General features: G+C 56.4%; 1 long non-coding RNA gene across 2 annotated transcripts; it reads left to right on the top strand.

The window, feature by feature from the left end:
* The first annotated feature begins 105 nt into the window (after nucleotides 1–105).
* Nucleotides 106–9,083, top strand: LOC101676468. 2 transcript variants are annotated; one of them, XR_001178447.2, is made up of 3 exons: nucleotides 106–1,367; nucleotides 6,136–6,304; nucleotides 8,419–9,083. It is a non-coding gene; the product is annotated as an uncharacterized LOC101676468 (long non-coding RNA). The 2 variants fall into 2 exon arrangements; XR_001178446.2 differs by lacking the exon at nucleotides 106–1,367 and adding an exon at nucleotides 4,545–5,224.
* Nucleotides 9,084–11,992: the final 2,909 nt, after the last annotated feature.

Consider the following 11,992-nt stretch of genomic DNA (forward strand, 5'->3'; position numbering starts at 1 on the left):
GCCCCGCGCCGGCCGGCCGCACACGCACCCCGCGCTCGGGCCCGCCGTGCGCCCCGCCGCGCGCCCCCGCCCCGGCCCGGCCGTGCGCGCCCACCTGCGCCGCCGTGACCTCCGCAGGCGCCGGCCGCCGGAACCGTTTGCGCCCCGCGGGCCGCGCGCTCCCCTGCGGACGCCCTCGCGCCGCCCCTCCTCCGGCCGCGCCGAGCCCCTCGCTGGTGTTTTGGGATTCGCCGGGGTTTCAAGCATTAAGTGCCTCCCAGATGCTCTTTCTGATTTTCGCCGGTTTTATTTCGGGCGCGGGGGCGGGGGGCGGGGGCGGGCGGTGCTGACCACGAGGCGTCTGCTGCTCCGCGCCACTCCGCGGGCGGCGATCACAGAACAAACGACCGTTAGGTCCTGAGCAGGTCTCTTCCCGGGCGCTGCTGCCGTCCTTGGGGACAAGGACGGACGCCCCCGCAGCGCGCGGAGGTCACGCGTGGCCCCTGCGGGGAGGCCGGCTCCCGCGCGTGACCTCCGCGCCCGCTGAGCCGTTCTCCGCGCGGCCAGAAAGCTCGCAGCGACCCTGCTGGAACCTGCCGGTGGCGCTTCTAGCACCGGGAAGAAAGGTCAGGAAAGCGGCGGAGCCCGACCTGGGTCCATGCGGCGACCCAAAGGAAGGACGGGGGACACCTGCGTCCAAACAGGCCCCTGGGCCCCACCTCACTTGGCTGGGAGATCCTCGGCTGGCCATGGGGCCGCGAGCCACGGGCGGACTGGAGGAACTCGGACGTCCAGCTGTCCCACAGTGAACACGCTTCTCCACGCACGCAGTGACAAGGACATGTGCATATAACCAAAGGGGGCCGCTTCTTACAGGAAGGACAGCATAAAGCACTGCCCTGTACCTGCGTGGCCCTTTGCTCCTGCTCTAGTCCCCGAGGGCGTTCTGCAGTTTAAAACAGCATTAGCAGAGCTTACTATATCCCAGGCGCGTTTAGTCCAGTTAACGGCAAAGGCTAGAAGCCATATAAAACTTTTAAGAAATGGAGGCTTAACTCCCTCTTTCTCTGCCTTCGTTCGTCCAGAGGACTTCCATGGCGATCATGGACTGCGTGGATGTCCAGCTTTGAGCTCCGCAGTTACATCTGCTTCCAAACGCAAACACACTGAAAGGGCGGCCCCATCCTCGGTGGCCATAGGCACCACTGAGCTCACCGGGTCTCTGCCAGAGCTCCCTCCTGGCATCACGTCACACCACCATCACTACAGACATACAAGGTTTGTCTCCTTGTCCCCGTTGTCCCACACCCAAGCGGAGGAGAGACAGGACGCAACACATCACCAGTTTCTAGACAGCGTCTCTACACGTGTTCCAGCAAACAGAGCAGGTAAGTGTTCCATTAAGGTCTTTGCCCAAAGACGGTATCAACACGAGGGTATTGCCCTAAAGCTAGTTGTCCCCTGAGACTCCTGTTCACTCTCATTACTGCTGAACTGAAGAAATAGTTTAACATACAGCCATGACAATTCAAATTACATTAAATTAGGTCTGGTGCTTATAATCTGGTAAACAAGAGTGAGATTCAACTTGACTCAATCAAATAATCCTAAAGAAGGCAGCTCTAGGGAGTGGCCTTAGGTGACCAGTAACCGGGCGGCCAATTATTGTCAGAAGGCAGACGTGCTCTAATGGCTCTTAGAAGTCCCCAAGCCTTTCAATGCTTTCTGGCTCCTGGTCGCATTCTTTTATTTTGGATGGACGTTTGTTTCAAAAAAGTTTATTTAGAAGGGATTCGTTCTAGAAAGTAACATTGTTCGAAGCCAAGTGTTTTTTCGGAGTTTAACGAAGCTATTTTAGTATCCAAGGTGGGCATTTTGTTAAACTTAGCATTTTTCCAAATTCCGATCACAGAAGGCTCAGGCGGAGAAGAATCCATTGTTCTGTTGGGTGGGAGCCAATTAAGACTGCTGTCAACCAAGAATTTTGGTCCTGTCTGTGGATGCCTTTCGCGTCACCCCAGAAGAGTGTGGAGCGGCTCTCAGCACAGGCCTGTGTCCTCCGGTTCCCTCCTCTCTCATGAAAGGCTTTAACCTCATAGCCCACGAGGCTCCTGTTAAAGCCTCAGAGCCTCGTCCCCGGTCAGCACTGGGGTAGACCCGCAGTCAGCTGCCCCCAGGTGCCCTTGAACCGCACCTGAGCTCAGCCGAGGGATGCTGATTGCGTTGGTTGGCTCACTGGTACCTGGAGGACGGTCTCTCCCCCAACCAGCGCCAGGCGGGCAGATGGCGACCGGCCTAGCCGTGTGTCGCCGTCACCGCCTCGGAGGTGCTGTGGCTGAAGTGGACCGTCGTCTGGATGGAAGCCCACATTAAGTAGTTCCGTGAAGGTCACTGGAGCCACTGTGGGTTCGTTACCGATGGCGTTCGTTACCGACGGCGTTCTTTCGTTAGGCGGCGCCCTATTTATTGGGCATAAGGACGGTCCAGTGCTAAACGTGAGAGATGCGAGGCAGGAAAAAGTCGTTTAGAAACACACACGCTGAAAATTGCGCAGGATTGGAAGACATCTTACCACTGCAGTGTAACGTCAACCAGGAACTTACCCCAGTCTGGGCTCCCCAGAAGCAGATCCTGAGGCCGCCGTGGGGACCGAGGAATGTATCTGGAACGCAAGCCCGGAAAGCACAGATGAAGAAAGGGACAAAGTGAAACAGGGAACGGACACAGGTGAATCAAAGCTCCCCTGGGGCCTCTGAGAAGCAGCGGGGGCAGAGGGGCCCGATCCCCCTGGCCACGGGCGGCAAGCTAAGCTTCATCCCTCCACCCCCATCTCCCCGGACCGTGGGTCTCCGCTGGGGGTGGCCTCCAACTCCACAGAGCCTTATGTCGTGAGAGCAGGAAGCACGCGGGTCCCACATGGACCACTGGCCACAGTGAGCAGTGGTGGCGAGTGGCAGTGAGCAGAGCCAACGCTGCTTCTCCGGCTTGGTGCCCAACGCTGCTTCTAGATCCTGAGACACGACACCCAGTAAAAGCCATTGGCCCAGCACGTGCGCTGCGTCTTGGAGGACAGGTCTCTAGCCTGAGGAAGTCATCACCAAGCGGGATCCCTGCAGGGCCCCATCCAGTGAGAAGAACTACTTCTCCCCTCAGATCTGGGGAGATGTCACCAGCTCACCACCAAGCAGCTGGCGTTACTGAGCAGCGGGTTCGAATCTGCCCGCACCGTGGGCAGCCGGGTCAGTGTGGGTGAGAGGGAGTCCCTGCTGTAGACCTCTTGCCCACCTCTGTCCCTGCCACTGTGGCAGCAGGGCTGGCGGGCGAGGCCCGGGCTGCTTCCCTGGTGACAGATGCCGTTGGTGCGCCTGCTTCTGGGTGCCCCTTCCTCCCTGATGCTCTCTGGAGACCGAGGCAGGAGTCTAGACCCACAGCACCCCTCTACCTCCTTGTAAGGCCCACTCAGCCCTTCCCCAGGGCCCTCCTCCCTCAGGTGGAGCCCTGCCGCCCCTCCTGTCCACCGTGTGCACCTGCTCAAGAGGAGGGGGGCCAGCTCAAAGCTTCACTCGCCCGAGGGCTTCTCCCCTTGTCCTGTCACCCGCCCTGGAGCTGGATGGGAGCGCGGCAACAGTCCATACGGCCTTTTGTGGTTCACACCAAGTTAGCAATGTCACAGGTGCAAGCTGAGCGGCTTTGGGAACCTGGCCGATGGAGGCAGATGACTCGGAGGTCTGGGCCATTTGTGTCAACAGCTTACTGGTGACCTCCAGACCTGCTCCCACCCCAGCCCAGCCCCCCCACCCTGCGGGATGACTGGCAGCCGTGCGGGCTGCCTGGACGCTGTCTTCCAGACCACCCCAGAACGTCTCCTCGGACACCTTGCTAGGGGGCTCTAGCAGCCTCAGGGAGGTGCGCTCTGGTTCTCCCCACGGGGGCCGTGCTGCACCCACACTCCCCGAGACCCTCCACACTGCCCCGCCTGCTCCCTCACTGCCACCCAGCAGGAGGAGTCACCCCTGCCTGGACTAAGGGCCAGCTCTGGGCGCCAGCGTGCTAGTCCTGAGACAGAGGCCCCATCAGAGCCCCGTCCCCAGGCTTACTTGCTTCTCCCACGCCACCCGGCTACCCACCGTCCTAGGCAGGGGGAGCAGCACAGGCCCACAGCCCCTCTGATGAACGAGCCTTCCTCCAACAGCTGCTGTGGTGTGCCCTCCAGGCCTGCCGAGGCTTGCCCAGTTGCTGGTCTAGAGACCCTGAGTGAAGACAACCCCCGTGCCGCACCACAGGGCCTTTGCACACCCCAGGAAGGCTGCACTTCCCTAGCAAAGGAGAGGGACCATTTTTCTTGGCTTGGAGAGATCAGGAAATCGGGAGCCCAAGTTTCTCAAAACCTCCACGCAGGGCCCCCCTTCCAGGTCCCAGGGACTTTCACCCCAACCCAGCTCTGGACTCAGCCCCAGAGGTCTGCCCAGGTGGGGTCTCCCCAGCTTTGTCGATCGGCCACATGTGCGACAAGGGCTGAGCCCTCTCATGGCAGGGGTGGGTGATTTCTCACACTGCGAGGGGGGGTTCCGCGGGTGAGCTCCCTGAGCTGTCGCTGTCTTTCTCCTGAGACTCCTCCGCCGCGAGCACAGCAGACTTCACGGCCCTCACAACCGTCACGGCTCCATATCCTTCAGGCACTGGGGTGGTTCCACGCGCTAATGCTGCCCTTGCCCCTGCTCTGCACTCCCATTCAGCACAGACGGGACAGTCGTCGTTGTCGTGAGGCTCGGAAGGGGGGAGGGGTTAGCCCCTTCACGTAGCACGAGCAACCGCGTCTGTGACCGTTCATTCCACATGCCAACTCAACTGGGCCACAGAGCGTCCAAATAGTTGGTTGAACATTATTCTGGGCATGTCTGTGAGGGTCGTTTTGGCTGAGATTAACATTTGAATCAGTAGACTGAGCAAAGCCGGAGCCCTCCCCCAACGTGGGTGGGCCTCACCTAATCAGTCACAGGCCCGAACAGACCACAAATACCAACCGTCTCCCCTGAGTAAGGGAAACTCCTCCAGCTGGTGCCTTCCGACTGCACATCGGCTCCACCCGAGGCTCCAGGCTGCAGGCCCACCTACAGAGTGGACTTACCAGCCTCCATAACCACATGGGCCCTTTGCTTAGGGTCAGTCCTCTTACACGTGTCTTACTGGTTGTGTTTCTCTGGAGAACCCTGTTACGGCGTCCTGCAGCTGGGCCATCTGGCTGGTGAGTGATGCGAGTGCGGATTCCCTGACTGTGCGTCCTTCTGAAGTCACCTGCCTTGGTGTGGGCTTCGCAAACACAGACCCTGGGACAGGACTTCTGTCCCGGAGGCGTATTTGGGGGTTGAGCCCAAAAAGCACAAAGGAGGAAGCAGGGGAGGTGAGGCAGGGAGGGAGACAGTCTGCAACAAAGGGTGCACTTGGGAGTGGGAGCCCCAGCAGGAACCCTCTAGGGCCCAGCAGCGGTCTCCTGGGCTGATCCAACAAGACGCCATGACCCGGGAGACTTAGACGCCGCAGAAACTGATCTCTGGCAGTCTGGAGGCCAGAAGTCCCACGTTGGAGGGGGGAGGGGAGCGGAGGGGAGAGGTTGGCCCCTGAGGCTGTAGGGGATCCATTCCAAGCCCTGCTCCCAGCTCCCTGGGGGTGGCTGACAACGCTTAGCACTCTTTCCATGGCGTACAGGGACATTGCGTGGACCTCTGTGTCTGCCCTTACGCGGTCTCCTCTCCCTTTCTGTCAGCTCCCACACTTCCCTCTTTTTGTGAGAACGCCAGTCCCTGGACCAGGGGCCACCTTAACCCAGAATGACCTCACCTTCATTTGATGACATCTGCAATAACCTTATTACCAAATAAGGTCACATCCACAAAGTACAGGAAGTTAGGACTTAAAATATCTTTCTGGGGGACATGATTGAACCCACAGCAGGGACTCGTGAGTAAACCACCAAGACCTGCCTCAGAGACGCCCCAGCAGAGGACAGGTGCCCACTGCCTCCCACAGGCCACGAGAACGAATGTGGAATCTCGGGTTCTCCCTGTTCGTGGTGCTCGAGACCCACTGTGGCTCTGGTGGTGCCATCCTCACCCGTCGACCAGGAGCTCACCTGTCACCGTCCATGTGTTTCCACAGCCATCAGACAGGACATCTCACATGGCATTGCTGTAACCTGATAGTCAGTCCCTCTGGTCCTGACAGCTGGCTTCCGCACACAGGCACCCAGAACAGAGCCCCCCCAGGGTAGGTGCCCGGCAGCACAAGTCGGTGCCCCAGCATCCTTCCGAGGAGACCAGCAAGGTCGGTAAGTGCCATCATGAGCTCAGAAGCTTCCTAACGTCTCCGTTTCGTGTTTGTTGGGAGACATTTCTGCATGAGTCACTCACCTTTCTAGGAGCTGGGCAGAGGTGATGACAGCTTTTGCTCTGACTGCCCTTTCTAGAGTGTTTTGGAGCAAACAGGCTTCAATGACAGAGACATCATCCCTCCCCCACCACAGGCAGAGGCGGAGGGCACATTTGCTTGCTGACCTACAGATTGAAAATAACGTCTCTTGGGGGACAGTTTGGGCCAGGTTACTGGCCATCCATGTAAAGGTTGGGGTTTGCTAAGTTTGGGTTGTGCGGTGGTATCACAAACCTGCCATGTGCGCAGCCCCCCACCCCCCGGGGCCCACCCTTGCATTGCCTTGAGCTTGGGTGCAGAACTGGGGCCCATGCTGCCTGTTCAGCGGTGGTCACACAGTCCCTGGTGTCCAACCACGAACTCTATTAGCTTCCGAGCAGGCTAAACTCCCAGACCCACGGTGGTCCTTCATAACACCAGTCCTCACTTCCCAGGATGAATGATCGATGACTTTCTTCTTCCTGAACATGGCTTTCAGGGGTTCCCTGAGTTTTAGTAGGAAGAGCTCCTTCTTCATTGCCTCCAAGGAGACTTGTTATCTCCCTTTTGATTTCCTCTCCAATCAAATATTTATCTAAGAATATGTTTCTTAATTACCGAGTAATCGAGACTTTGTTAGCCATTGAATGTGATTAGAAATCTCTGTTTCCTGAAGTTGGCTAAAGACTGTTGACTGAACCATGATCATACATATGAAAAAATACACACGCTCTGCTCCAGAGGTCATATACTTGTATTTACTGTGTGTGGGTTTTGTGCTTTTTTAAAAGAACTTTTTTTTCCAAAATCATTTTAGAAGCACAGCGGGTTTCGTAACTCATATGGGGAGCTCCCGTGCAGACCTCTGCCAGCTCCCTCCAGGGACAGGGCCCCAGATTGTGTCTCCTGTCCCCAGCACGGCTGGGGTGCTGTTCAGCAAACCACGGACGCCACTCGGAGCTTAGCAACACTTTCATATACTTGCGCACGTTCCGTCACACGTGTGTGCTCTGCGTCAGCTAGACACAGCCGAGGCTCTGAGACGCAGGTGGTAATGACGTTTCCCCAAAATGTAAAACCTTGTAACATGTTATCGATGACATTCAATGGACAGGTTAGTTGAAAACTTTTATCTTTGTCACAAGTGAAGCCTTAAGTTAATTCATACGGTTCCTCTTTCTCTGATGACTTCTTTTATCCTGAACTTCAGCTTGTCTGGTTGGAAAACACCCATTTCCACTCCAGTTTTCCTCTTCCTCGCGCCCGGATCCTCATTTCCAACCTCACGTCATCACCTGGAGTTACAACGTGTAAAGAACATAAACTGGCCTTCCTTTCTAGGGTTCTTTGCCTGTGTCTGGTGGGTTGGTTGGGTTCTTTTGTTTGTGGTTTTTTTTTTTAAGATTTTATTTATTTGAGAGACAGAGAGTGAGCACGAGCAGGGGGAACAGCAGAGGGACAGGGAGAAGCAGGCTCCCCGCTGAGCAGGGAGCCCGACACAGGGCTCAATCCCAGGACCCTGGGATCATGACCTGAGCCGAAGGCAGAGGCTTTAACCCACTGAGCCACCCAGGCGCCCAGTTGGTTGGTTTTTTAAAAACATACTTTACAGGGTGCCCGGGTAGCTCAGTGGGTTAAAGCCTCTGCCTTCGGCTCAGGTCATGATCCCAGGGTCCTGGGATCGAGCCCTGCATCGGGCTCTCTGCTCGGGGGAGCCTGCTTTCCCCTCTCTCTCTGCCTGCCTCTCTGCCTACTCATAATCTCTGTCTGCCAAATAAATAAATAAAATCTTAAAAAAAAAAAAAGAAAACAAAAATATTAAAAAACCTACTTTACTTAAAAAGTAGTCATTTTGCTTTAAGTAATTTACATTGGTATTTTCTATTTTTCTTCTCTGTGGTTTTAAATTGCTCTGGTTTGCAGGAAAAAAAGATTTGTTCAAATCACTCTTTGTTCCATTTTTTACCTCTTTTTAAAATTTAAAAATTGAATCATAATCTTCCATCTAACATAGGGCTATCCTTCCTTCCTTAGCTGGCGGTCAGTCACAGACTTCCACATTGAAAAGTCAGAGTCCACGACACCACGGGCTCTCCGTTCCTCCTGCCGGCCATCTGCACTCTAAGGGCGGCTTCTGGAATGTTCTCGTCTCTCCTCATCAACCCTCAGGACCCCCCTGCCCGAGGCCCCTTTATCACCCCAAACTCCTATGCTCTGCAATCAGTTAGTTTAGTTTTAAACCGTTATTAGCATTTTATTTGTAGAATAGACTCCTGCTACAACTCCTGCGAGTTTTTACTTAGCACTGATATTACACTCAGCCTTGGCTTTGTGTGGTCTTGGTGTCGGGTCTCTGGTCTGTGGCTCTGGGGGAGCCGTATTTGTAAACACGTGTTCAGCACCCCGACTGGTGCAGGCGTGTTGGTGGGGCAGACTTCGAGGGCGGCAGTGCCCTGGGCTCAGTGACCCGCGCTGTCTCCCAGCCTTAGGTGCAGGTGGAGGTCCTAGACGACTTTGGCGCTGGTGTTCTTTGTAGATAACCTGTTCTTTTAGTCAAGAAACCTGCAGGATTTTCTTAGTGTGAGAGATCACCACCTGCATCAGGATATGATCAGGACATGCTTGCGTGTGCACACATGTGCACGTGTGTGCCCTGTGTGTGCAAGTGTGACTATGTGTGCTAATGGGTGCATTGTGTGACCGTGTACACATGTGTGAGCGTGTGTGCAAGCATGTGTCTGTGACCGTGTGTGCACGTGGGTGCATGTGTGTGACCGTGGACGTGTGTGTGAGCGTGTGTGCAAGCGTGCGTCTGTGACCGTGTGTGTGCGTGGTGCATGTGTGTGACTGTGGACGTGTGTGTGGGCGTGTATGCAAGCGTGCGTCTGTGACCGTGTGACTGTGTGGGCGCATGTGTGTGACCATGTACATATGTGTGAATGCGTGTGCAAGCATGCATCTGTGACCGTGTGTGCATAAATGCATTGTGCGCGTGTGTGTGCACGTGCGCGCTGGCTGTGTGTGCACGCGTGTGTGTGCACGTGCGCGCTGGCTGTGTGTGCACGCGTGTGTGTGCACGTGCGTGTGCCTGCTCACAGCTGTATCCTCATCCCTGCCTGGGACTCCGTGAGCCTCCTCAGACTCCGGGCTCCCGTCTCTCCGGTGGAGGGAGTCTTCGACGTCTTGGGTTTAATTCTTGTCCGTCTCTTCTTACCGTCCTGGAGCCCCTGCTCGTCTCCTGCCAGTTCTTCCTGCTGCTTCCTTCCCGTGGTGTTCTCCGGACTCCGACCCTGCGCTCGGCCGCAGGTCTCCCCGCCTCTGCTCGGGGCCAGTGCGGCCGTCACCGCTTTCTTTCCACTGCAGGACGTCTTCTCTCCTGTCGCAATTTAAACGTGAGTGTGTTTTTGTTTTGTGCTTATGATGTTAGGGAGGAAAGTGCACTTCGAGAGGAAAAGTACCCTCCTTGACAGGAAGTGGCGTTGTGGTGGTGACAATGGCCGTTCCACGATTTACAGCTCTGGGAGAGGTGGATGGGGACCCACAGAGACCCGGGCCTCGGCACCCTCCTGTCTCCCGTCCCAGCGGCTCAGAGCCTTCGCCCCACAGCCCCTTCTTTCTGGGACGCGCGAGCTCAGCCTGCCCATCGCAGCGCAGTCCTGCCCCGGGCCTCCGACGGCCTCCCGCCGCCTGCCCTGTCTGCTCGTCCTCTCCACGGCACCCCCCCCCCCCCCAGCAAATTCTCAGCCTCCTCCAATCCCTGCTCACCCCCAGCCCCAGCCCCCAGCCTGTCTTCTCTTGGGGTCCCCATCAGCTGGGTCCTCACCCCGGCCGCCCCTGCACGCAGCCCTCCGGAAACACACCTCCGAACCAGGAGGCAAGCATGCTTGCTACGGAGCTCGGCGACAGCTGCCGGGCCCCGCCGGCCCGCCTGGCCTCACGGGGGCTGCCGGGCAAGGACTCCTGCACCCTTCTGACTTCCAGCGCGTGCCTGACCCCGAGGCTCCACACAGGCTTTCACACCAGCCGCACCAGCGTGGGGTTAAGAAGCCCTTTGAGAACCCGGAGAAGCTGCGCGAGCTCTCCCGGGAGGCCGGGGGTCCAGAGGGCTCTCGGACTCCCCAGAGCACGTCCCCAGCGGCGGCGGAGTGAGACCTGCCGGCTCAAGGGCAAGTGTGAGCAGAAGACACCACCCGACGTGTCCTGCGGCCAAGTAGAGCTGCTATAAAAAAAGCCATCAGCATTTGGAGAATAAACTGTTTTCAGTGATTTGGGGTTGTGGAAGTCATAATAAGGCATAATAGGGATTCTGGGAAACAAAATGTTTTACAAATCTGTGTTTAGGGGCACCTGGGGGCTCAGTCGGTGAGGTGTCTGCCTTCAGCTCAGGTCATGGTCTCAGGGTCCTGGGCTCAAGCCCCGCATCCGGCTCTCTGCTCAGTGAGGAGCCGGCTTCTCCCTCTCCCTGCCCCTCCCCCGCTCGTGCTCTCTCGCTCTCTTGTCAAATAAATAAAATCTTTTTAAAAAAATGCGCGCTGTATTTTTTTACCTATACTCTCTGCAAAACATAAAAATGTTTTCTGTTGGAGAAGTACTTCTTGAAAAAGAACAGGGACACCAGCAAGTAAGTCGCTGCTGTAATTAGTTGCTGCGTATCTTACACTGGGGCAGCAAGATCCGTCTTAAATGATTTTATTGTGTTTGTTTTATAAACAGCTTCATCCATTTGGATGTAAAAGGATACCTTTTTCATTGCCTCATTTCCTGTTCTTTTGATTTACTCCAGAAAACCGGACCATCGGATGAATTGTGGAACCCAATCTTTAGAAGCCGCAGATTACCGAAAACAGAGATGTCTTTGGCAACAAGGCCATGTGGGCTTGTCCAAGCACTAAATTTCATCACGATCCTGCCTGGACCGTGAGCCCATTTGTGAGGGACAAGAAGCCTCACTCCCCGCAGAACAATTTCCGGCCGAGGGGTTCTCTGGTCTCAAGGAGAAGGATTCGACACGTAGACAATAAAGTAAAATGTGGGTTCAGAGGAGAGTTAAGGATGGGGCGCCTGGGGGGCTCAGTCACTAAGCATCTGCCTTCGGCTCAGGTTATGATATCAGGGTCCTGGGATCCAGCCCCACCTCGGGCTCCCTGCTCAGCGGGAAGCCTGCTTCTCCCTGTCCCCCTCCCCCTGCTGTGTTCCCTCTCTCGCTGTGTCTCTCTCTGTCAAAGGAACAGATAAAACCTTTAGAAAAAAAGACTTAAGGAAATAAGGGCTGGACTAAGGAGCCCGTAGGAAAGCAGCCCGTGGCGAGGGTGACCAAGGCGGGAAGAGACCGAGGGTCGGCTCGGGGGGTGCCCGTGAAACCAGCTCGCGGGAACCGAGCACGTGCAGACCAGAGGTGATCTAGATGCAAGGGGTGCGGGTAAGGAGGGGCATCGAAAGAAAAAAAGTAACGTGCACACGTGCTGCCGCAGCAACCGCATTTATTACTGTGGGAAATGGGGGGCTCACTCCCTGTTCGGTGAGCGAGAGCGGCAACTTTGTAGATGACCGTGGCCTCAGCGAGCGGGCACACGTGTACAAAACACGCAGAGATAACAGAAAGCCAGAG

This window comes from Mustela putorius, unplaced genomic scaffold (assembly GCF_011764305.1).
Source record: "Mustela putorius furo isolate JIRA1106 unplaced genomic scaffold, ASM1176430v1.1 tig00000551_pilon_pilon_pilon, whole genome shotgun sequence".
Lineage (NCBI taxonomy): Eukaryota > Metazoa > Chordata > Mammalia > Carnivora > Mustelidae > Mustela > Mustela putorius.